Consider the following 27096-nt stretch of genomic DNA (forward strand, 5'->3'; position numbering starts at 1 on the left):
TAGGTGTACCATTTTTTGTGGCGTATGTCGTGAAAGCTACTCTCCTATCATCTTTCAAGTATACGGTACAGTATTTATTAACTCTGGCTACCATACTGTCCATTACATCCCTAGGATTTATCTATAATTAGAAGTTTGTACCCCTTGGCCACCTTCACTCTTTCCCTCCACTCCCCACCTCGCTCCTGCCTCCAGCAACTACCAATCTACTCTCTCTGTGTATGAGTTTGATTTTTTTAGATTCCACATATAAGTGAGATTACATAGTATTTTTCTTCCTTGGACTTCACTTAGCATACTGCCCTTGGGATTCATCCATATTGTTGCAAATGGTAAGATTTCCTTCCTTTTTTATGGCTGAATAATATTTCAGTGTGTATATACCACAATTTTTTAATCCATTCATCAACAGATACAGGTTGCTTCCATGTCTTGGCCATTATGAATAATGCTGTGGTGAACATGGGGGTACAGAAATGTCGTTGAGACAGTGGTTTCATCTCCTTTGGATATATACCTAGAAGTAGAGTTGCTGGATCACATGGTAGTTCTATTTTTTTATTTTTTGAGAAGCCTTCATACTGTTTTCCATTCCCACCAACAGTGCAAGGGTTGCCAAAATGGTTCCCTTTTCTCCTTATGTTCGCCTGTACTTGTCATCTCTTGTCTTCTTGATTATTCATTTTAATAAGTGTGAGGTGGTATCTCATTGTGGTTTTGATTTTCATTTCTTTGATGATTAGTGATGGTGAGCAACTTTTCACATATCCATTGGCCATCTGTGTATCCTTGGTGATCTGACTTTTTTTTTTTTTTTAATTTATTTGAGACAGAACGAGAGCACATGAGAGGGGGGAGGGTCAGAGGGAGAAGCAGGTTCCTTGCTGAGCAGGGAGCCCGATGTGGGACTCGATCCAGGGACTCCAGGATCATGACCTGAGCCGAAGGCAGTCGCTTAACCAACTGAGCCACCCAGGCGCCCCGGTGATCTGACTTTTTAACGTCTCTGGAAGTGTGTAGGATCTGTGGTATTTTGAAAATTCATAATGATAGGCCTTATAGTGGGCCCATTGTCCTAAGCAGTTAGCTTTTTCAATTCAGGAAACATGTCCTTAAACTCTGAGAATTAAAATATACATAAACACACACACACACACCACACACACAGAGACTCTTTTTTTTTTTTAAGATTTTATTTATTTATTTCAGACAGTGAGAGGGCACACAAGTGGGGGCGGGAGGGGCAGAGAGAGAAGCAGGCTCCTGGCTGAGCAGGGAGCCCAATGTGGGGCTTGATCCCAGGACCCTGGGGTCATGACCTGAGCCGAAGGCAGACGCTTAACCAATTGAACCACTTAGGCGCCCCTCACACACACACTCTTCATGGATATAGTTACCAGCTTCCAAGATGGTGCCCACGATCCTTGCCTCCCGACAGTCATACCCCCTGTACAGTTCACTGTCATTACTGGACCAGCATTGGTCTCTGTGACCAGTAGCATACAGCAGAAGTGATAGTAATTCAGTTCTCAGATTAGAGTATAAAAGACACAGTGGACACAGTGACTTCTGTTTGGCTGTGCTCTTTCTTTCTCTTGGATCACTTGCTTTGGGGAAAGATAGTTACCATGTGAACAGCCATATGGGGAGGCCCATGTGGCAAGGATCTGAGGCCTCCTGCCAACAGCCAGCTAGCCACTGAAGCTTCTGCCGATAGCCATGTGAGTAAGTCACTTTGGAAGAAATCCTCCAGCCCCAGTCTAGCCTTCAGATGAGACTGTAACCCCCCAGACTGCTTGACTGCAACTTCTTGGGAGACCCTGACCCAGAACCACCCACCTAACCGGCTCCCAGGGATTCCTGACCCTCAGAAACTGGGTAAGAGAATAAATGTCAGAAATTGCTGAGTATTTGGGATAATTTGTTATGCAGCAATAGATAACTAATATAATGGATGATTTTTTTTCCCCCTCTATTTTCTCTGTCCTTGCATTCAGGGATTCCTATTACTTGGATAATAGATTTCCCATTAACAGTCTTCAGCTTTTCTTTTCTTGTGTTTCCTGTTTTCTCTTTGTCTTTTTACTTTCTGTTCTGGGAGATTTCTTTAACTTTATCTTTTAACCTTTCTATTGAGTTTTACTTTGCTTTTTCATTAAAATTTTTTTTAAGAACTATTTTAGTTTTCTGATTTTATATCCTTTCTTCTTTTTAAAGAGTAGTACCCATTTCTAGAGTTCTTTCATCCAGAGACCTTTTGTTTTCTCTAGAGAAGAAACCTCTGGTCCTTTGCCAGGTTGGTCTCTTGGCAGTTTTGCTGCATGAAGTAGGGAAGCTGATCTGAGGAACTGACAGCTTCTTTTTTTTTTTTTAAAGTTTTCATTTAAATTCCAGTTAGTTAACACAGTGTAATATTAGTTAGGTGTACAGTTTAGTGATTCAACACTTCATATATCACATGGTGCTCATTGTGACAAGTGCCCTCCTTAATCCCCATTGCCTATTTCCTCCATCCCTCAGCCCACCTCCCCTCTGGTAACCATCACTTTGTTCTCTGTAGTTGAGAGTCTGTTTCTTGGTTTGCCTCTCTGTTTTTCCACCTACCCCCCCCCCCACATGCTCATTTGTTTCTTAAATTCCACATATGTGTGAAATCATATAGTATTTGTCTTTCTGACTGATTTAGTTTGCTTAGCATAATACTTTCTAGCTCCATCCATGTCATTGCAAGTGGCAAGATTTCATTCTTTTTGGTGGCTGAGTACTATTTTGTTGTATCTGTATACTACGTCTTCTTTATTCATTCATCAGTCAATGGACACTAGGACTGTTTTCATAGTTTGGCTATTGTAGATACTGCTGCTCTAAATATCCGGTGCATGTATCCCTTTGGATTAGTATTTTTGTATTCTTTGGGTAAATACCTAGTAGTGTGATTGCTGGAAACTGACAGCTTCTTAAACAATTTCAACCATTCTCACTGCCTTAACCCTCATTTCTAGAGGTACCTTCATTTCTGATTGGGTGCTGCTAATCTAGGAGTCTTGGCTTTCTCCACTGTTAGCTTAAGATTTTGGTGTGTGTGTGTGTGTGTGTTTTTCTTCTACATTCAACTTCTGCGATTTGTTTTTTTCCTCACCTATTGTCTCCATTCTGGTGGGTTAAGTCCTTAAAACGGAGCAAAACAAAACACCTTTATAGTTGTTTCAATGGGGATTTCATGGAAAAAAGAACAGATACATATACTTAGTCAACTCTCTTTAGCTTCACCCTCATGGCTTGCCCACCCCCACCTGTCTCTGGGACCTTCTGTGACTTATTCAGCATCCTCAAAATAATGAAGGGGACACTGGCTAGCTCACAGTCACTGTGGTTCTGAGGTCATAATCTATGAACAAGTGCAGTGGGAACACGAGTAGGTCATTTCCAAATAATCAGTACATTCTTATCGTAAAGCTGCTAGTTTGTGTCTGAAAACCTGTCAGTGGCCTTTAACTGCAGACTTTGACTTCAGAACTGAGTGTCAAGATTTAAGAGGAAGAATTTACATACATGCACCTTGAGGGTCCAAATGTGTGTATATAATACAGTGCCTGTGGGTTTATATTGCATATATGTGCATAAACACACATCATGAAAATGAGCCTCCTTGCCAACCAAAACCCACCTTTGGACTGTGGGTGAGTTGAGAAGCATGAAAAATGTTTAGCCTAAAGTATGTTTAAATATTCATGACGTCTTCAAAGCAAAGCTGTTGGGAAAGACTAAGCCACCTGGAACACAGCTGTGATAGTACAATAAGGCATCTTGAAAAAAATCACATAGTGTCATGCAGGGCAGGGAAGAATATTTAGGTGACCTAGCCCAGGCCCCTGCTGCCCACTGTAATAAAAACTATTTTGGATATGTCCATTATTAGCAAGATTGGATTAATACCTAAGAGTGTAGAACTATCTTGCCAGCTTGAAGATGATTATATTTTGGGTTATATAATTTATTTGGGATAACAAATTCCATTTATTTACTACCTGTCTTTCCTCATGTGATAGGGTTTTCAAGATGGCATTTATGTGGCACACTCATCACTGCTTTCCCCTTGTGCCCTGGGAAGACATTACTAATCAGTCTTGGCCCTCATTCTCTTTAGGCCCAGATGTGAGGACTCAGAATCCTTTCTACACAGTGCTCCTTGGAGCTACTAGCAATTGATGTGTGGAGTGCAGTGGCAGGCTCGCCAGATGAAACATGTAAACCATTTCTTGTTGGTCTTTTATCACCAATCTTAGTTGAATATGCTGTGGTTCACATTACTGGGCATGGTCCCTCCAGAGCCGACTAGGATAGAATTTTCCCTTTCCTGGGCTAAAATCACTTCAGCAATTTTGCTTTTGTTTTTGGGATCTCACCTACCATGATCATCCTGAGTTTTGATTTTAATTCCAAGAGTTTAAGTGCTTGTGCACTCGGTTTCTTCAACTGAATAGCACACTTTATCCTGTCACATGCCATCATCTTTTTACTCTACACCAGGGGTCAGCAAATTATGACCCATAGGCCAAATCCAGCTTGCCACCTGTTTCTGTAAATAAAGTTTTATTGGAAGTTTATGTCCTATCCATGACTGCATTTGCACTAAAAGGGCAGGGTTGAGTAGTTGCTACAGTGACTGTCGGACCCACAAAGCCAAAAATATTTACATTCTTGCCTTTTACAAGAAAAAGCTTTTGCCTCTCAGCTGTTATCTAATATTTTCTCCAGGTTGTATTCAACTGTTTCACAAACCCACTTAATTATAGTTTCATCCAGTCCACATTTATCCATTGTACTCACAAGGCTCTCCTGAGCAATGTTAAGTGCTCATTGCTATTCAGACATGCTGATAACAACACTTTCTACTGTTTGTTGAGCACTTACTATAGCCCAGGCAGTGCTAAGCACTCTACATAAATTGAGTGAACAAAAGGAAGCAAATGGCTTGGCATAGTGCATTGCAGAGGGTAGGTGCTCAATAATTTTTAAGTTTTACAACAGCCCTATGAAGGTGTCATTAAAGAGTAGCTTACTCAGGGTAGCCAGGCCAGTAAATGGCAGAACTAGTGTCCAACTCAATTTGGACTGGTTCCACAACTTGTGCCCTTTCCATTAAACCTTGTTGTCCCTTTCTACTACATTTTTTCAGACTTGCCAGTCTGGTAATCTGTCAAGTAATTTGAATAAGGGGCACTACATATATAAAATGTGTAGACGTGGATAGTGTTGTAGTATGTTATCTCAGATCCTCCTAACAAAGAGGCAGGTTGGATATTATTCCCATTTTACAGTTGAAGAAACTGAGTCTGAGAAAATGTCATACAGATAGTAAGCTGTTTGTTGGCACAGTTCTAAGTTAGTATGAATTAAGATCTTTACACCTCACTGCTATGATACACAACCATAGTATGTGGCTGTTCAGCAGTTTCTACAATACGTATTTATAGAGAACTCACTCTAAACCAGGTACTGTCCTCAACCCGTGGTACATTCTTTTATACAATGAATTCTTCTAAGTGCTAACTGTCTGTTTGTTTTTAATTTAGTGTACTTGATAACATATTTGGGGTCACATTCTCAACTCTCCTTAAAAAAATGGAAATCTAAGATATTTTTTTTGTACTTTGATTTCCCCATCTGTGAAATGGGAAAGAAAATATCTGGGTTTTTTTGTTGTTTTTTTTTTTTTTACATCTTCCAATTTTCTATTTCTAAAATTTGCAGCAAGAGAGTTGGCTTGAACAGAGATGGCAAAAAGGGAGTCTCTGGGTAGGATTCAGCCTTTTGGCTTTTACACAGTGCATTGTAAGAAACTGTGAATTAATTAAAAAATTCTTAGATTAAGAAATTTTTGAGCTTCTTCTAAATAATGAGATAATTTTACAAGACAGAGTTTGTTGCCCCACATGGACACATGGTTGGAGCTGAGTAGAGAAGCTTCTCCTTTTAGACAGAGCACATGCTTTCCTGGTAATTAGTCCCCATCATGCTATTGTTTTCCCAACACTGAAGGCATGTCAGTTCTTTTTTTTTTTTTTATGTTCACTTCGCCACTGTATAATACCTCATTAGTTTTTGGTGTAGTGTTCAATGATTCATTAGTTATGTATAACACCCAGTGCTCATCACAACACATGCCCTCCTCAATACCCATCACCCTGGCATGTCAGTTCTATTTAAAATGTCCCATTTTAGATAAAGAAGATGTGGTCCATATATACAATGGAATATTACTCAGCCATCAGAAAAGATGAATACCCAACTTTTACATCAACATGGATGGGACTGGAGGAGATTATGCTAAGCGAAATAAGTCAAGCAGAGAAAGTCAGTTATCATATGGTTTCACTTATTTGTGGAACATACGGAATAACATGGAGGACATTAGGAGAAGGAAGGGAAAAATGGGGGCGGAATTGGAGGGAGAGATGAACCATGAGAGACTATGGACCTGAGAAACAAACAGGGTTCTAGAGGGGAGAGGGGACGGGGGATTGGTTAGCCCGGTGATGGGTATTAAGGAGGGCACGTACTGCATGGAGCCCTGGGTGTTATATGAAAACAATGGATCGTGGATCACTACATCAAAAACTAACGATGTATTGTATGGTGACTAACATAATATAATAAAATTTAAAACTACAAAAATAAATAAATAAATAAAATATCCCATTTTAGGGGTGCTTCGGTGGCCCAATGGTTTAAGCATCCAAGTCTTGATTTCGACTCAGGTCATGATCTCAGGGTTGTGAGATTGCGCCCCAGTGCAGGGTCAGGTTGTCCCTCTCCCTCCCTCTCTGCCCCTCCTCCTGGTCGTGCACGCTCTTTCTCTCTCTAAAATAAATAGTCTTTTTTTTTTAAAAGGTCCCATTTTAATCATTTACTTTGCCCTCTTTCTGATCTTTGTAGACAGTTGAATTTGTAACTTCATTCAATCAAGCAGGAGAGATTTCAGCTGGGTATAAGAAAGAATATCATCTACAAGGTGAAATGTGTTTTAGAAACTTGATTGAACTGAATCGATAGAAAACCTTCACTCCCTGATTCTATGTATTTTGAAGGAATTATATTTAAATCCAAATAGGACATTTGAAATAAGAATAAATGAAAGCTATTTTTTAAAAAATATTTTATTTATTTATTTGACAGAGAGAAGCACAGCAAGAGAGGGAACACAGGCAGGGGGAGTGGGAGAGGGAGAAGCAGGCTTCCCGCCGAGCAGGGAGCCCGATGCAGGGCTCAATCCCAGGACCCCGGGATCATGACCTGAGCCGAAGGCAGACGCTTAACGACTGAGCCACCCAGGCGCCCCAAAAGGAAAGCTATTTTTAATCTACACACATATGTAACTATAGTCTGTGACGCCTACCTACTTATTAAGGGCAAAATATTACCTTTGTAAAGTTATGGGGGAACCACAATTATGTTCAGATCCCAGCGAGGCGTACTGAGAAGCCGCTGGTACCTTGGACAGTACCATCCCACTTCATCGGCACAAGTTTGTTCTTTTGCAGGGGAAATACTGTACTCAGCTCACTTTTATTTTTTTTTATTTTTTATTTTTTAATTTTTTTAAAAAGATTTTATTTATTTATTTGAGAGAGAGAGTGAGAGAGAGAAAGAGCACAAGAGGGGGGAGCGGGAGAGGGAGAAGCAGACTCCCTGCTGAGCAGGGAGCCCGATGCGGGACTCGATCCCGGGACTCCAGGATCATGACCTGAGCCGAAGGCAGTCGCTTAACCAACTGAGCCACCCAGGCTCCCCTCAGCTCACTTTTAAATTCCAACCAACTCTGAACTCTTCCTTTTTTTTTTTTTTTTTTAAAGATTTTATTTATTTTTTAGAGAGCGAGCGAGAGAGAAACAGCATGAGAGGGGAGAGGGTCAGAGGGAGAAGCAGACTCCCCGCTGAGCCGGGAGCCCGATGCGGGACTCGATCCCAGGACCCTGGGATCATGACCTGAGCCGAAGGCAGACGCTTAACCATCTGAGCCACCCAGGCGCCCGAACTTCCTTTTTAAATGATTGTCATTCCTATAAAGGGAAACAATAAATAAGAGAATGGGTAACTACCAAAATGTCTGTTCTTCAGGACGGTTTAATTATTTCTATAGTTTTTTGATTTATTTACTGCTTATTTTAAAGGACTGAATGGTGGCAGGGTTGTTTTTTTTTTCTTTCTCCTCCATATTAAAAGTTAAAAAGCATTTGCTCTTTGCTTTCTGCACTGCTGTTTCAGCAGTGTCTGGAACATAGTGAGTGGTCAGTAATGCTCATAGAGTGAATGCGTACTTCTATGGTGACATTTATAGTTACACATCTCAGTCACAAAAGGCATGGCACTAATGGGAAAGAGGTAGAGTGTTTGATCCCTTTCTGGAAACGCTGTTTGTTTGTGCTTTCTGAAATAGGTTACGTTACCTCCGCCTGGCAGCTTTGTTCACTAGGATGAGTAATATAAGAGAATCTGATCCTAGCATCTTCACCCACTCCCAGCACACACACACACACACACACAGCAATTCAAAGTGTACTTCCCACAGAATACACAGCACATGTCATCAGCACCAAAGTCATTCCTTGAATGTAGGTCCTTGCTCAAACTTCACATTTCACAACTCATTCTTTGGCAATAAACTGGCAGCACTTAGATCTTGTGAGGCCAAGCAGAAATCTCCTTCCCCAACCATACTGCTCCATATTAATATCATTTCTCCTTCAAGCTCTTAGCACTTACTCGCTGTACTACTCACTTGGCAGGTAATCATGCACATCTTTCGTTCTGTTATTTAAATCTGGTATTTAACCTTTCCTGTGTTGGTTTCTATACCTCTCTTCTGGATCATATGCAAATCAGGTATAAGGAAAGGTACATATTAGTGTGGTTCCCTGTGCATAGCAAATCTGTTTCTTACTTTATCCCAGAAGTATGCTTTGAGACAAATTTGGGTCCAGTTAGCTTATTTGTGAGGTGATCCCTTGTAAGTAAGTGAGGGAGTAGGAAAGTGAGATAGGCAAAGGAAGAAAGACAGGCAAAAGGGTGTGGTAGAGAGTGGGTTACCCCAGTGGGCAACTGCACCATACTGCTGGGGACCTTTCCAGCAGAAATACAATGCAAACCACAAATGCCAGCCACATGTATAATCTTAAATTTTCTAGTAGCCACATTAAAAAGAGAAACTGACTGAAATTATTATATTTCATTTAACCCAATGTATCCAAAATAGCACTTCAGTATATAATCATTGTAAAAAATTATGTGTTGGTTGATTGAAAATCTCTCGATTCCGGCCATGGCAGCCTATTTACCTTAGTTTTGCTGTCAGAATTAAGGACTGTCGTATGTGGTTGTATAGGATGAGCACTGCATAACTCTAGGGGGCACCACTCACCTAGGCTTCCGTAGACTGCAATATGCATGGCACCTTTAAAGTTGTGCAGTGCCCAACCTGCATAACTCCTCATGCGAGGGCTGTCAGCCTGTTACCTCTTGACCATAACTATGCTCATCACTTAGGGGAAAAGAATATAGGATTGTTAGAGCAGACATATTCACTTGGGCTCATCTACAGTATTCTGTCTTTTAAGGGTCACTAAACATTTCAAGCACCTGACACTGTTTCCTTGCAAGCCAGCATCATGACTAATCAGCAGAAGCCAGCACCTCCAGAGCCCTGCAATCGCTCTGAAGGAGTCAGCTTCACACCCACTGCTAATTTTAGCATGCAGTCTGCAGAGGTACCAATGAGTCTCTTTGCCAAGCACCCTTACAGAGATGGGCTTGGAAGTAAATCACCCAGACTGTGTCTGGGAGGTGGGAAAGAGCAAAGTCTGTGGCCCAGAGCTTCCTCCCCAGTGGTAGGCTTCCCCACTCCCTCTTGCCCTGACCTCCCTTTCTCTGCTGGGTTTCCTCACCTTGGTTACCCCCACAAGGTGTCTGGCTGCAAGTCTCTGAACTCTAGATGCCAGAGTCGGTTGCTCAGTCAAGAGGGGCTCTGAGCTGATTTCATTCCTCTCTTTCATTTGTTCCCTTGTGGTGGGCAACAGGCCATACAAAGAGAATCAAATTGGTCTGATTGGTAGCATCTAGGAAAAAAAATAGTCAAAGCAGTGTGCAGGAAGGAAGTCATGGCATTCATTGAATACAGAATTGGAAAGCAACTCAGAAGTCAAGCATTCCAGCCGTTTCCTATTAACAGATGATGAGTGGGAGAATCAGAGAGGTTGAGGAGCTTCTTCAGGGTCACACAGTAGGTTAAGTGGTGGAGGATTAGCTTCCTTGTGAAGAGACTGTGTCTTATTTACCTCCCCAGTGCATTGTGTCTGGCACATGGCTAGCATTCAGCAAATGTTTGTGGAATGAATTAGTGCATTTTTTATAACATCCAGATTACTAGAGGCCAAAAATACATACATTTTTCTCCCATGTATCTATGTAGTGCATACTTGTTCCTGTTTGCAAATCAAGCATCCATTACCCTTCCTGCTCATAGGATCTCTGTCTGCTGTGCTGGTGGAGGCAGCTGATCCAAGTGTGGCCAATCAGAGCATTCTATTCCCCAAGCCACAGTGATTTGTTCAATGGTCCACATGTGATCCAAGCCAGACCAATCGTAGCTGATGAGAACTCAGTTCTGGGACTTTGTTTTGGCCTTTCACTAAGAGGCGGGGAGAGCCAGCTTGAGAATGAAGCCCATATACAGAGGAAATTGGTGGGAGCTAGGGAGAGCAACACCAAGTTTTGGTGATGGCATTTAACTACCAGTATCCATATGTGTCTGAAGCCAGTGTTCATCCCTTCTTTTTAAAAAGCCAGTTAGGTTTTTATCATTTGCATCTGAAACCAAATGACATGTAAACTAGCTTTGAAGGACCAATGAAGCAACCAACAGATTACTTAGTACCTTCAGTATCTCTTAGCGTTAGGATGTTCACCCTCCTGTCAGCTCAGGGAGGGTGATCTCTCTCTCCAGCTTTACGGGATAAACTTTGATTAGCCTAAACTTAATGTTGTGATTTTATTTTTTGGCCAATGATTACGTCAGGACTGAGCACGTGATACAACTCTGGTGAATGAGACCCCGGGGGAAGTTTGCTGTCTGGATGCTGGGATAGGTTTTCCTCTTGGGTGCAAAGAGGTAAATAAACTTCCATTTCCTGCCTGTGGGGATGTGATGACTGGATCTGCAGCAATCAGCTTGAGGCCATGAGGAGACAAATCTGAGGATAGGAGCTGGTGTGCCAAGGGTGGTAAAGCAGAGAGATGGAAAAAACCTGTGTCCTGTATTATTGCACTACTAAGCTTCATTATTTCCAGACATTTAAAAATGTGAGATGTATTATTTTTCAGCTACTTTTCATTTGCCATTGTTACTTGCAGCCAAAACCAACTTGGTTGAAATAAGTGTTTTTCAAAATACATTTTTAAGTAGACAGAGAAGTGAGAACTTTGAAAGCTTACAGGGAAGACCAATATGTAAAATAATTTTATGGGGAGTTAGGACAACTAAAAATGTCTCGACGTTGTCAAATGTTCCTTAGGCTGGCAAAGTTGTCCCTAGTGGAGTGAGAACCACTAAACTAGCATTACTTGCTTCTCAGCTATTTTAGAACAGTAAGTTTGCTATATTGTTGGGACGGTCTTGAGATGTTCTTAAAAACAAAGAGTTACAGAAAATAACAGGACATGGAGGGGATGTGGAAATTAGAGCTCTTTGCACGTGGCTGCAGGGAATGAAACATGGTGCAGCCACTGTAGAAGACAGTTTGATGTTTCTTTCCGAAGTTAAACATAGAGTGTCGTCTGGGTGGCTGTTAAGAATCTGCCTTCGGCTCGGGTCATGATCCCGGGGTCCTGGGATCAAGCCCCACGTTGGGCTCCCTGATCAGCAGGGACCCTGCTTCTCCCTCTCCCTCTGTGCACTCTCTCACTCGCTCTTAATTTAAAAAAAAAAATCTTGGGGCGCCTGGGTGGTTCAGTCGGTTAAGCGTCTGCCTTTGGCTCAGGTCATGATCCTAGGATCCTGGGATCAAGCCCCGTGTCAGCCTCCCTGATCGGCGGAGAGCCTGCTTCTCCTTCTCCCTCACCTGCCTCTCTGCCTACTTGTGCTTTATCTCTCTGTCAAATAAATAAATGAAATCTTTAATAAATAAATAAATAAATCTTTAAAAAAAAATAAAAAATAGATTTTAAAAAAGTTAAACCTAGAATTACCCTATGCTTCAGCAGTTCCATTCCTAGGTATGTCCCCCAAAGAGTTGAAAGCAGGGACTCAAACAGATCTTTCTGCTCTAATGTTCATAACATATTTGCCGTAAGTAAAAGGTGGAAGCTACCCAAGCGTCCACTGATCAGTGAATGGATAAGCAAAATGTGGCATATCCCTATAATTATGTTATATATATATTATATTATATATTACTCAGCTATAAAAAAGGGGTGAAGTTCAGACACAGGCTACAATAAGTGAATTTCAATGTGAACCTTGAAAACATTATGCTAAGTGAAAGAAGCCAGACACAGAAGGACAAATATTACATGATTCCATTTATAGCAGCCTTTCCTCAGTCGCAGTTTTGCTTTCTGTGGTTTCAGTTACCCGTGGCCAACTGTGGCCTGAAAGCAGGAGATTCTCCTCCCATATCGTCAGAAGGTCCGTGTAGCCTGACGCTAACATTACGCACCTCACTCCATCTCATCACACAGGCATGTTATCCTCTCCCACCATCCCAGGAAGAAGGGTGAGTTCAGTCCAGTCACATAGTTCAAGAGAGAGAGAGAGAGAGAGAGACACCACATTCCGAGGATTGTTTATTACAGCATATTGTTATACTTGTTCTATTTTATTATCAGTCATTGTGGTTAATCTCTTACTATGCCTAAGTTATAAATTAAACTTTATCACGGTTTTGTATATACAGGAAAAAACATTATATAGAGTCTGGTAATATCTGCGATTTCAGGCATCCCCTGGGAGTCTTGGAACATATCCCCCACAGATAAGGGGGGGGACTACTATATATGAAATATCTTGAACAGGCAAATTCATAGAGACAGAAAGTAGAGTAAAGGCTAGCAGGGGCTGGGAGAGAGGAGAATGAGGAATTATTGCTTAATGGGTACTGGGATTCTATTTGGGGTGATGAAAAGTTTTGAAAATAGTGGTGTGGGTTGCACAACATTGCAAAATGTAATTAATGCCATCAGATTGCATGCTTAAATCTGGTTAAAATAGCAAATTTTGTGTTTTCTCTATGTGTTTTACAAAACATACATATATATGGGGCGCCTGGGTGGCTCAGTCGTTAAGCGTCTGCCTTCGGCTCAGGTCATCATCCCGGGGTCCTGGGATCGAGCCCCACATCGGGCTTCCTGCTCTGCAGGAAACCTGCCTCTCCCTCTCCCACTCCCCCTGCTTGTGTTCCCTCTCTCGCTCTCGCTGTCAAATAAATAAATAAAAAATCTTTAAAAACCCCACATATATAAATATGTAAATATCTATTAAAATTTGTTTTTATAAATACAATTATACATTCCTACAATAAGAAAAAAATTTAAAAACCCAAATGAGTTAAAGTCATCTACTTTTGTCAAGTCCTATAGTGTTTGGTATAGCACATCACCAGGATGCTCTGGTACATGATAGAACACTTGGGGGGAAGGAATAGGTGGGACTCGGGGATTCCTGCTATGTTCTGGCCATCAAGACTAGAGTCTGTGGACTTCTGAGACATCCATGCTGTAGTTAGAGGTTCTGTGGGGTACTTCCCCTGTACCAGGCAGCACGCGAAGGTCTTTACACAGATCACCTCATTGAACTCTTGGGACGGCTCCATAAAGTAGATGCTCATATTGCCCCATTCTATGTGTGAGTGAACTGAGGCTCAGAAAAAGGGGTAGAGCCAGTATTCACACAAACCCTGGGAGTTGGGACCATATGAGTCTCATGCTTTTAGCCACTGGACTGTCTTTTCTGCTGCCCAAATGCCTCCTTTGGATTAAAAAGCCCATTTTGAGTAAAATGAAGCTGTTAGTGGCTTCCAAGCAACTGTGGTCTTTCTGACTTTGCGGTTTTGTTTTGTTTTTCGTTTTTAAATCACATTCCACAGAAGGATGTGTTTTCCTCCGAACAACCTCCAAAGCCCATGGGCTTTCCAATGAGTGGGCTAGGGTGCTCCTGAGATGTGAAGTTACTGTTTCCTGCTGGGCGTTAGATGGCAGTATCTAAATTTTCCTGTCTATCCTTCAGCCTTACTGAGGGTAGATTATGGCACTTGATGGTTTAATTTGTGTAATCTCTAGACAAAATATGTTTCCACTTGCCTGCCAGGGAAATGTTAATTTATTCTGCTTCTGGATCTAGAGAGGTAAATGAAGTAAGTGAAAACACACTGTGGATGGACACACACACGTGTATTGGTACATAGGGATCTGTGTGAAGAGACGCAAGTGAGCCTTAAGTCTAGAGATTTTAAGTGGAAGATTCTTGAGTCTCCTTTAAGGCTGCAACCCTTCTTTCCATGACATTGTATGTAAAACTTGGTGTCTGTGGTACGATTATATTTTTGGAGGGTGCACAATGTAGCGTTCATCAGAATCTCATAGGGGTTTTAGAGAATGTCAGTCTGTAATTTTGTGATGCCTGTTACCTGGCACTTCTTTTTTTTTGAAGAGCCACAGTCATCTTAGGCATGAGAGGTACTCGATATTTAAGAAGCACCTTTATTTAGGTAAGGGGCTGGACGCAGAAAGCAGCACTGGGAATTATTATTTCGAGCTTGTTAAATTTGAAGCTTGAAAAAAAAGCCCAGTCAGATTGAAATAAACTTTGGCAAAAGGAGCCCGAGGACACCAATCTGCTCCTTTAACCATCAACTCCTCCTTCCTGTTCTTTCCCCGCCTTCTGTTCTGCTCTAGCCCCTGCCCACCTTCTGTGCTGCAGGCCTGGAACCAGCGTGCGGAATGGAAAGACCAGACATTTTCACTTTATTCAGCCTGTGTCTGGCACATAGTAGGAATTCAACAAATGGTAGCTTAAAAAAGCACACCCATCCAGATCTCTGTGAAACGGTAATTTGTTCTGAGACCTAGAATAAGGAGAGATTCCTGTTCTCTTAGAACCTAGGTGGAGGGGCGCCAGGGTGGCTCAGTCGTTAAGCGACTGCCTTCGGCGGCTCAGGTCATGATCCCAGGGTCCTGGGATCAAGTCCTGCATCGAGCTCGCTGCTCAGTGGGGAGCCTGCTTCTCCCTCTCCCACTCCCCCTGCTTGTGTCCCTCTCTCGCTGTGTCTCTCTCTCTCAAATAAATAAATAAAATCTTTAAAAAAAAAAGAACCTAGGTAGAGCCTGTAGACAAGCTCAGAGAATACACATTCATGGCAAATGGGAAGCCATCTGAATGTGAGTTTCTGTACTTAAAAACGAAACCAAATATAATTTGCTGAATATTGATCACATGCTGTGTTCTATGTATGTTCTTTCATGTACATATCTCCATGAGGCATCACAACAATCCCGGACCTTGGTACTCTCCAGACTATGTTAGAGAACATAGTTCCTTGAGAAAACGGAGAAGTTAGGATTTCGAGTCCTGCTCTTTCCCGGATGCCGTGCCCTTCATGTGACCCTAGCATTTCCTCATTTGACCAGGAAAGACTTATCATGTGAGAAAGACCGTGAACTGAATGTTAACAAATGGGGTGGTATATCCAGTGAATGTGTCTGTCTGTAATTCACTTGGGATTGTGCAGTCTTTCTCAAACTTCACTGCATATACAAATCACTTAGGAATCTTGTTAAAATAGAGATTCTGATTCAGCAGTTGGGTGAAGCCAGGGTGGAGCCCGAGCTCACATTTCTAACCAGTTCCTAGGTGTTGCTTGCTGCTGCTGATCTCGGACATTTTGAGTAGCCAGGGGATATAGTGTTAGGTTTATAAAGGACTTGCTCAAATGTGATCTGATTTGCTCCTCACCCAAGCCCTGTGAGGTAGCCATTATTATTTCTACCTTTGAGATGAGGAAACAGAGTCTGATTAGAAACAGCTACCATTTTCAAGGGTGAGGCATTTCTAGGGACACAATAGCAAAGAAGACAGAGACAGCTCTTATTTAAAGAAATTGAAAATCCATGAAGGAAGACTCTGCATAATTAAATTTGAAGAAGTTCTGAGTGCCTCAATGAGTGTTTGTAAGATGGATGAATGGCTTGAGCTCTGGGTGTTGTCATTTATCACAGGAGGAAGAGACACAAGCTTGGGGCAGGGGAAGATGATGTATTCTTTCTTGGACATTGTGACATCCTGGTGTAGCTGTCTGGTAGGCCCTTCTGGGTCTGGAGTTGAGAGATATCCAGGGTGAGGAGAGTTGAAAGTTTGAGAGCCATCAGTGCAAAGGTGGTGGTAACTGAAGTTACTGAAGATTAGATTCAGGATATAGAAGAACGTGATGGAGAAGAATTTAAAGAGTTAAGAGTCTAGAACAGGCTCCTTCCTTAGGAATGTGTCTGGCCAGCAGTTACAGGTTGGCAGAGGAAGAGGAGCCCATGAAAAAGACCAAGAAGCATCTGCCAGGGAGGTAGGAGGAAAGGCACAGAAGCCAAGGGCAGAGAGACCTTCAAGGAAGTGGTTCATCACGGATGATGGGATGAGCCTGTATCATATGGGTCCTGATGTCATGTACTGAGGAGGATACAATATCTCTTCTCTGATATTCCTGCCCCAAAATGCATGTCCAGAATCCAGTCATGAGGAGACACCAGACACACCCAGATTGAGGGACATTCTACAGAACTGGGCTCTACTTTACACAAATACTTGTATCTTGAAAGACTAAGGCAGACTGAGGAACTGTTCCAGGTAAAAGGAGACTAAAAAGACATGACTACTAAATGCAATATGTGGTTTTAGATTTACTCTTAGGTCAGAAAAAAGTCACTCTAGAAGACATTATAAGAACAACTTACAAAATTTTTTTGCATTTTTAAAAGATTATTTATTTTAGAGTGAGAGCATGTGTGAGGGACAAGTGGCGGGGGACAGAGGGAGACAATCTTCAAGCAGACTTCCCGCTGAACACAGAACCAGATGGGGGGTGGCTTGGTCTCACGATGCATGAGATCATGACCTGGGCTGAAACCAAGAGTCAGACACTTACCATCTGAGCCACCCAGGTGCCCCAATTTACAAAATTTAAAATGGTCTATTAGATAAGAGTTGCCGTAGACTGAATGTTTGAGTCCTCCCTAAATTCACATGTTAAATTCTAACACCGGGTGTGATGATATTTGGAGGCAGGGCCTTTGGGAGGTGATTAGGTCATGAAGGTAGAACCCTCATGAATGGGATTAGTGCCCTTATAAGGGAGACTCCAGAGACCTCCCTTGCTCCCATCCCTCATGTGAGGACATGGTAAGAAGACAGCGATCTAAGAACCAGAAAGTGGCTCTTTCCAGACACTGGATTTGCAGGCACCTTGGTCTTGGACTTCCCAGCATCTGGAACGACGAGGATTAGATTTCTATTGTTTACAAGCCACCCGGTCTATGGTATTCTGTTAGAGCAGCCTGAACAGACTAAGACTGTTGCATCAATGTTATTTTTCCAGAATCTGATAATTGTGCTATGATGATGTAACAGAAAGATCTTTGTTCTTAGGAAACATGAAGTATTTAGGAGTAAAGCATTGTGATATTTGCAACTTATATTTCCATGGCCCAGAAAAAAAAAAGATTAAACACATAAGGCAGAAAAAGATTAATCAGAGAATCTGAGTGAATGAGACATGGGTATTCACTATATTATTCTTACAACTTTTTTATAGGAACATTTTAAATTAAAATGTAAAAAAAGAAAGGAGTAGAATACATACTGAGTTCTGTGGAGAGGTCAGGAAACATAAAGGTCAAAAGAGTCCCTTGGATTTGACCACATGGACTTAACCTTGAATTCATGGCACTTAAATTCTAGAATTCTAAATGAATATATAATTACAAATTGGAATAGGGATTGGAAAATAAGAACAGGGTGTGATGTGAGGGAATAGCATGCATGTAATTAGTGCTTTGGTCAAACCAAGATAAAAAGAAGAGTCACTAGAGGGTGAGGTGAGGTCCAGGTGGACACAGGAATCAAGGAAGGTTTGGGAGAGGTTACATTTGCACAGGATATGGAATGATGGGCAGGGGTCCCCAGGCATATTCTATGTAGGGTGAGCAAGAATGGGCACCGAGAAATCTGGTGTGTCTAGAGAGCATGGAATGTGGGGGAGGAGGGTAGGTAATGGAATAGACAGCTGAGAAGGCAGATGGAGGGTAGATTTAGAAGAACCTTGTTTTCCGGGCTGAGCACCTTGACCTTTGCCTGAAGAGGTTATACCTCTCGTCTGGTGTCTCAGCCAAAAGATGGCTTCCAAAGCTTCTCTCCGCATAGGAAAATGTGTTTTACCAAATGCTTCTAGGTATTCAAGTCAGAAGCCAGTGTACCCCTCTTGCCGGCCACCTCCTTCAGCCCCCACACCCAAATGTCAGCAAAGCCTGTCAGTTCTGCCTTTTAAATATGTGTCTGTTTACGGTTCTCCACCTCTGCTGCTACCACCTGGTCCAGACCATCATCGCTCTCCTAGCTGAACCTCCTGCTGCAGTGCCCCTCCATTCATTGGACAACACAATATTTAACCATGTGTCAAACCACGTCACTACCTCCTCCCCCATCTCCAAAATTATTAAATGTCAAGATCCTTAACATGGCCTGTTGGGTCCTTTATGTTTTGGCTTCTGCCCTCTGTCTAGTTCTACTTTGTCCCATCCTTCCTTGGCTTGACTCAGCTCCAAACACTTAAGTTTATTGGCTTTTCAGTTCTTTGATGGGGCAAGGCTCTATTCTGTCTCTGGTCTTTGCTCTTTCTTTCTTTTCCCTCTGCCTGGACCTCTCTCGCCTTCACCCTGATCCTTTACCTGGTTAACCCTTGTATTAGTATGTTAGGGATGCCATGACAAAGTACCACAGCTTGGGTGACTTAAAAAATAATTTTCTTAAAGTTCTAGAAGTGTGAGATCAAGGTGTCAGCAGGGTTGGTTTCTTCCGAGGCCTTGGCTTGTAGGTGGCTTTCTCTATGTGTCCTCATGTGGTCTTCCCTATGGGTGTGTCTATCTAAATTTTCTTTTATAAGGACACCAGCTCTATCGGATTAGGGCTCATCCTAATGACCTCATTTTAACTTAACTACCTCTTTCAAGACCCTGTCTCCATACAGTTATATTCTGAGGTCCTGGGTGTTAAGGCTTCAAAATATGAGCTTTGGGGAGACACAATTCAGCCTGGTTATAACTACTCTTCTCAATGTTTAGGTTGGAGGTTAAACGTCACTTCCTGAGGTACTCCATTCCAAATTAGATTTCCTGTTGTTCTTGTATACAGCACCCAGATTGTTTGTTTTTCCCCTCTAATAACCATTTTTGTAGTTGCATATTCATTTATGGGTCTCCACCTAGAATTTAAGTGCCATGCATTCAAGGTCCATACCTCTTCTGGTCACTGCTATATCCCCGGTGTCTAGCACAGTTCCAGGCCCATAGTAAGCAGTCAGTGCAAATTTATTGAATGAGTGAACTAATGAAGAGCCCAGAGACTGTACAGCATCTAGCAAGTTTGTGTCTAGTTAAACTGAGACCAAAACCATTGAAAAGAGAGATGATTCTTATCCATGTTTAAAGATGTGCAAAACAAGTGATTTCACACCAGCCCTTGGCATCCCCCCACTGCAGCCTTTTGGCATGAAATGTGCAAACGGTGGCTGGAAATCGATTCAGGCTCAGAGGTAGGCAGCTGGGGAGAACACATTTATAAAATTATTGCTGATGTGTGCTGTGATGACATAGCCCAGCATGACACCACGGGCCAGTGTATGACTAAAACTAATGACATTGGGCTTTTTGCTTAAAAGATAAGAAAATTCAGCCTTAAGTAGGGACTCAGAACAAATTTCATTCTTGTTCATTTGTTTTATCTGTTTGGATTTAGACTTGATTTGAATTGGTTTTCTAGGCAGATCCATTTTAAAAATTTAATATTTGGTAAGGTTTAGTGCATCAGTGCAGGTTTCCTCTAGCTTCTGGTTCACAGTCTCTGGAAGATCACTGAGTCTCAGGCATTGTCAGGCAAGATCATAAATTCCAAGAATCGTCTTGCTAGAGGGTTCTAGAGAATTCTTTCATGCAGTCCTCTGCTGGCCAAAGGTTATTTGATTTGTCCAGGGCAGACTGTACATTTATTTTTATTTCTTTAGTAAACGTGTATTGAGTGTTTACTCTGTGATAAGCATCATGGGTTAACAAAGAATAATAAGATATAATATCCACTCTCAAAGTTGCTCCTTGAGGGCAAGGGCCAAATCTTGGTCTTGTTTTTCTCCTGTGTGGTGTCTGGTTCACTGCATGGTGACGTTTGTCATTTTTTGGTGCCCAGTGTTAGAATATCCATCCTATCTTTGGAAAATTTCCCATTATATGAGTCTTAGTGGGAGGCAGGGCCCTTTTCCCACTAGAGGAACTCCAAAGATGAGGTCATTGCTGTCCCAGTGTCCTTCGCAATTTAGGATCTCTTCTCCCCACCCATCTTTCTTTAAGATAACATCGAAAAGTAATTTTTAATAGTATCAAAGCACAGAAAGGTGAAAAATAGAGAAAAATGCCACAGATAATCCCAACTTACTCTATTCAACAACTGTTACTTGCACCGTCATCTTCTTTATGTGTGATAATGCAAACCATTCTCTATGCTGCTTAAAACATTTTAAATTAATATTATCGGATCAACATTTTTCCTTGTGATTTCTAGCATTTATAATTATAATTATGAATTCTATTATAAAATTTATTTTAAAAGTTTACATGTTATTAAAAAATTAAAGCTTTAGAAGAGCTGAAACAATAGTACCATGAACACCTGTGTACCTGCCCCCTTCTGGATCGATTGTTAACATTTTGCTGGATTTGCTTTCTCTCTCTTGTGTACCTATATGTTTTGCCTGCTGAATTATTTGAAAATAAGTTGCAGAAATTAGGGTATTTCATCTCTTAGTAGTTCAGTGTGCATTTTCCTAAGTAAAAGGACTTTCTCCCACATAATTGAATACCATTATCACAGTTAAGAAAATTAACAATAATTTCATAATATCATCTGAAATCTAGTCCATGTTGAAAATTCCCCAATTGTCCCAACAATGTCTCTTATAGCTGGGTTTTGAGAGCATCTTTCTTTTTTAAGTTTCTTTATATTTAAATAATATCTGAGTATCGGAGGTTATCGGGCTGAGGCATGCAGTCCTCTGGGAGGAACTCTGTAGGACTATTTCATGTGCCTGGATCCTCGCCATTTCCCCTCTTGGGTTCTTGCTGGTTTCTTGGGTGATCCACTCAGAGCACAGATCCCCAGTACTCTGATTTCCTACTGGGGGAGGTGGGGTGGGGGGACAGGGCGGGCTCCTCTCTTATAGTGCCCCCTAGTGGGGCTGTGGGGCAGGTGCTCCCCAATGCCCAAAGTCTCTCCTCTACTTTCTCTTTTCATCTTGTCTTGAAGGCAGGAAACCCTGGTCTGCCTTTGTGTTTATTTTTCCTTTGGCCCAAGTCCCTTCAAGGTTCAGGCTTTTGAAATTTAAAAGCCTTTTTTTTTTTTTCTGTTCTCATGGTCTGAACAGGGTCTGACCCCTTGAATAGAGAATGGTCATGGGAAAATGGGACATACTGGTGGAAGGAGAAAAGAACATCAGTTAATCTTGCAAAATATTGTCCTGGCTTATTTGTTCTGTGCAGACATTAGCACATGTATTTAGCTGTTATGCCCCGGGAGGGCCATACTGGTTGTTAAAACATTAAGATACTTCTGACCTAGACCACCTAGACCATAATCCCATCGTCCTACAAGACAGGTTTTGCTGGTGTATGTTTTCTTTATGTTTCTCCCATGTATATTTTTAGATCTTTATGAATATCATTAATGTGGCGATAAACTAATACCATACAGTGATAAACAGCCACTGTCCTGAGCCCCCTGGCCCCTGGCAGTCCAGCCCCTCTGCCAGGACACTTCAGACCTTCGGCAGTCCGTGGGTGAAAGCCCAGAAGGGCAGGGCACCTTCAGGACCCTGCCTAAATCCATTCTGATGGGTCAGTACCGAGACTTCCAGCCTGTTTTGAATATTCCCGTGGAGAAAATATAAATCGGATCATACTACCTTCCTACTTAAAACCCTTCATTGGCTCCCCGTTTCCCTCGGAATTAAGTTTCAGCTGCTTCACAGGGCACGCAGGCATTGTAAGGTCTGGCTCTTGCTTTCCTCGTTAGCTTCTGCTCTTAGAGTTTCCCCACCTGCTTCCTATGCTGCGTCCTGCTGCTCACGTCCTAGCCAAACTGAACCCATTTGTTCCTTGAAGATCCCATGCCCTTTTTGGATTCTGGGTCTTCTCATAGTTCCCTCTGCCTGGAGTTGCCTCACTAATGACTGCCAACCTTTAGGTCTTATGTTAAAATGTCCTTTCTTCTGGGAAGTGGCCCATGAACCTTCCTGGTCCAGGCTCAGGCTTCCTGTAGCTCTTTGAAGTTCTTTCATTGTAGAACTTATAACAATTTCTTATTATTTCTGCTATCTTTCCATTAGGACTCTGAGTTCCAGAAGGTTAGCATCCATGCTTATATTGCTCACCATTTTACCCCAACTGCCTAGCCTTGTACTAAATATACATTGGAAGAAATAATAAAGTTTACATATGCATTCATAAACGTGTATGTGTATATGCCTACTCACATAAAAGTATGAGAGAGTGAACAGATGAGAATCAGAAAGGGAATGATTTGGAATATGGCTAAAAATATAATGATGTCACTGCAAGGGTACAAATGGGAACACTGGTGTTTGTGTGTGGATAACTCAAAATCTAGTAGCCTGGTGAAAGGAAGTTCCCAAAGCTGATACAGACCGGGGCAGGAGATTGTTTTACAAATAATTCATATTGTAGGTGCATCATCATGGCATCTTAAGGTCTCTTAGAAATAAAAGCCTAGTGGGATGCCTGGGAGGCTCAGTCAGTTCAGCATCCGACTCTTGGTTTCAGCTCAGGTCATGATCTCAGGGTCATAAGATTGAGCCCCATGGGCCCCATGCTCAGCAGGGAATCTGCTTGAGGTTCTCTCTTTCTCCTTCTTCCTCTGCCCCTTCCCCTGCTTACCCGCTTGCGTGCGCTCTCCCTCTCTCTCTCTGAACATCAGTCTTTAAAAAAAAGAACTAAGGGGCACCTGGGTGGCTCAGTCGGTTGAGTGTCTGCCTTCAGCTAGGATAGTGATCCTGGGGTCCTGGGATCCAGCCCCACGTTGGGCTCCCTGCTCAGTGGGGAGTCGGCTTCTCCTTCTTCCTCTGCCCCTTCCCCTGCTTACCCGCTTGCGCTCTCTCTCTCTCTCTCTGAATATCAGTCTTTAAAAAAAAAGAACTAAGGGGCACCTGGGTGGCACAGTCGGTTGAGTGTCTGCCTTCAGCTAGGATAGTGATCCTGGGGTCCTGGGATCCAGCCCCACGTTGGGCTCCCTGCTCAGTGGGGAGTCGGTTTCTCCTTCTCCCTCTGCCCCTCCCCCTACTTACTGCTCTCTTTCTCTCTCTCAGATAAATAAATGAAATCTTTAAAAATAAATTTAAAAAAAGAAATAAGAGTCTAGAGGAAACCTGGGTTGCCTATACCTTTACAGTGTGAAGGAAGCAAGAAATTAAATGTGGGAAGTCTGCCCTCCATGCTCATGAGCCCATTACAGAGCAAAGAGAATCCTTTCTTGTCACTATTGGGAAGCAAGGCATTCAAGATTAATGTTTGATCCTGTGGCCATCAGAAACATAATAATGAGGCTGCACCCCAAAATGTTTTTCCACCTGTCAGTGCTTTCTGCCTACCATAGACACTAGCTCCTCACCCTGCCAAGTCCCATCTGTTTCATAAACGTTGGCCAGCCTGCCATGAGTAATGGCTGTTCAGTCACTTAAGGGACAAATGTTCCATTTGTGCTGCAGTCATGGGGAGTCTGCATGGAGGTGTTATCCGCCTCTGGCCCGCCAACGAAGTAGTCACCGGAGGTGGAGCTAGTCCAGGCAAGGTGTCCCAAGAAAGGCCGTGACTGAATCGCCAGGGCTTGGCATGAAAGTTTGCTTCTCAAGGAGCTAGTTTTCATTTGTGCCATCATATATAGAAATATTGTGCTAAGCCCAGGAAATGCAAAACGAGGTTCTGTCCTTGTTCATTTATTCACTTCTTCGCTCTTTTACCCCCTACTGTTGTGATTGCAAGCCTAAATTCCAACAAGGAATGAGCATGATGAATGATGAGTTATGAATGAAGAGAGATGAATGTCAGATTGGAGTCAGTGTCCCATATAAAGAGGGCAGGTGCTTTTCAGCTCCCGCCAATTGCTTCTCTGGAATAGATTTGTTTTTGTTTTTTTAAGATTTTATTTATTTGTCAGATAGAACACAAGCAGAGGGAGCAGCAGGTAGAGGGAAAAGCAAGCTCCCAACTGAGCAAGGAGCCTGATGTGGGACTAGATCCCGGGACCCTGGATCATGACCTGACCCGAAGGCAGACGCTTAACTGACTGGGCCACCCAGGTGTCCCTCTGGGATAGATTTGTAATACTGCTTTCCAGGCATTCCATTTTCCCTCCTGCAGTGCTCTTCCTGCAAGGGGATTAAATATCCCCTCCTTGTTGACTGGCTCTGGCCAATGAAACGTGGGTGGAAGAGGCGTGTGTCACTTCCCCCAGTGAAAGCCATGAGCTTGGTTTGCTGTGTCTCCTTTTCCTTCTGCCTCAGTGACTGTCAGTGTTCCAGATGGAGCTCAGGGAGAGACGGGGTGCAGAGCCTCAGCCTACCCACGATAGACATGGAGTGTGAGTGAGAAAGCAGTTTGAGATTTTGGCCTTGTTACTGTAGCATTGCTTGCCTATCCTGACTGTATATGTAGTAGTCCAGATCTTTGGATGTTTTTGGTTTTTTTCCCCTAGAGAGGCCATAAATCCAGATTTTTTGTGAAATATGTATATTTTAAATTTTATAATAAACCAATTATATATATAACATATAATGAATTGTATATATACATAACATACACACACACTATTCGGAAGGTGGGCCAAAAAACATGTGTGGACCACTGGTTTCCTATCTCTAGGCAAGATACAAGGTACATCGTGGTATACAAAACAGACATGCTCCTTAGCTTATAGGGCTTACAGGAAATAAATACAGACAAAAAGGAAAAAAGTAAAAATAATTATTGAGTTGTCCTTGTGATAAGCATTAAAAGTGAAGTACAGGGTGAAGTGAGAACTATCTGAGGGGAATCAATCTAGATGAGGGTCAGGAAAGGCTTCACTAGGAGATGAGAAGGACTTGGGTCAAGGGCATAGCACTGGGGCTGGGAACAGGTGAGAATGGCCAGGGGAAAGGTCCTGAGTGGGGAAGTAGGGACTCTAACCCTAACCCTAATCCTAACTCAGAAGTTGAGGAGCTTTGAAATTCTTCCAATATAGCTGGAGCTCCAAGTGGCAAGAGATGAGGCTCAAGTGGCGAGGGAGTCCTTGTAGGCCATAAGGAATAATTTGGGCTTTAGCCCGAGGGTAATAGGGAGCCACTGAATGATTCTTAGCAAGGGATGGTCATATTCTGAAGTTGTGGGAAAGTGACATTTAATCATTTATTTTTGTTATTGGTTTATTTGACATATCTTCGAGTGTCCATTCTGTGGCAGGTGTTGTGCTAAGCCCAGGAAATGCAAAACAAAGTTCGGTCCTCAAGGAACTCGTAGCTTAACTTAATAAGGTTGATAGCACATAGACACAACTATAAGTAAAAGTGGACAGTGGTATGTCATCATCCATTCATTTACTTATTCACAGTAGACATTTATCGAGCACTTAAACATATGTGCCAGGCACGTTTTGTACACATTGGGTGTATCGGCAAGACATTATGGATCTTACAGTTTAAGTCACTTCATATGGCAATGTTTCTTTATTTCTAAAATGGAAAAGTATTTGCATCACAACAAAATTGTTATGATATTTACATGGGAGAAAGTGCTTAGCATAATGTCTGGAAGATAAATGGTCTATAAAAGACAGCTACTTACTGCCATTATTATTATTATTATTATTATTACTTACCTCATGGAAGGGAAGAATTCCTGAGATCAATATGAGTAGAGGTATTGGATGTAGAAGGGGTCAGCCAGAGAAAAATGAGTGGCTCCAGAGAGGCTAGAACTAATTAGGACTGGCGTGTGTGTGCCTGCCTGTGCATGCATGTTGGGAGGGTCGTTGTAGCATGCCTTTGACAAGTAGAATATTAAGATTATGATTGACAGGTAATATGACTTTCCCTGAGCTAGGAAAGAACATGGCGATGAGGCTGAAAGGTAAAGCTGATGCACGGAGAGATTTATAGAGAACACAGGAAGTAGATATGTAGTCATTTCCTGCCTGATTCAGGATGTGTGGTCATTTGGAGTGCATAACCATTGGCAGGATGACCATATTCCTTTCTGAATAAATTAAGAGAATAAATAAAACATTTCCAAGGCATCTGTCACCTCTGTTAAGGCCCTGCAACATTAAACTAAGTCAGGCAGATGGGCACACTAAGGCTGAGTCAAAAGGCACTCTCTGCATTGGAAGTGGGGGTGTTAATGGTGGGGCAGCCATTTTGACATTGAACGAATCTTTCTAAGTGCTTGGTAAGAATATGGTGATAGATGCTATAAAGATGCTATTTTGGGGCGCCTGTGTTGCTCAGTCAGTTAAGCCTCTGACTTGATTTCAGCTCAGGTCATGATCTCAGGGTTGTGAGATCGAGCCCCGCATCAGGATCCACACTCAGTGTGAAGTCTGCTTGAGAGTCTTTCTTTCCCTCTCCCTCTGTCCCCCTGTCCCTCCCCACCCCACTCTCTCTATTTCTAAAAAAATAAGTCTTAAAAAAATTTTGAAGATGCTATATTATAAGCTAGATTATAAGCATGTCATGTGTATGTACATGTATA

At 42.2% G+C, this 27096-nt stretch overlaps 1 protein-coding gene across 4 annotated transcripts in view; it reads left to right on the top strand.

Moving 5' to 3' along the window:
- Positions 1 to 27096, top strand: part of SUDS3 (SDS3 homolog, SIN3A corepressor complex component) — a 205729-nt gene that overhangs the window by 41512 nt on the left and 137121 nt on the right. The window lies entirely within an intron of this gene.

This window comes from Mirounga leonina, unplaced genomic scaffold (assembly GCF_011800145.1).
Source record: "Mirounga leonina isolate KUSES-001 unplaced genomic scaffold, KU_Mleo_1.0 Mir_171, whole genome shotgun sequence".
In the NCBI taxonomy this organism is placed as follows: domain Eukaryota; kingdom Metazoa; phylum Chordata; class Mammalia; order Carnivora; family Phocidae; genus Mirounga; species Mirounga leonina.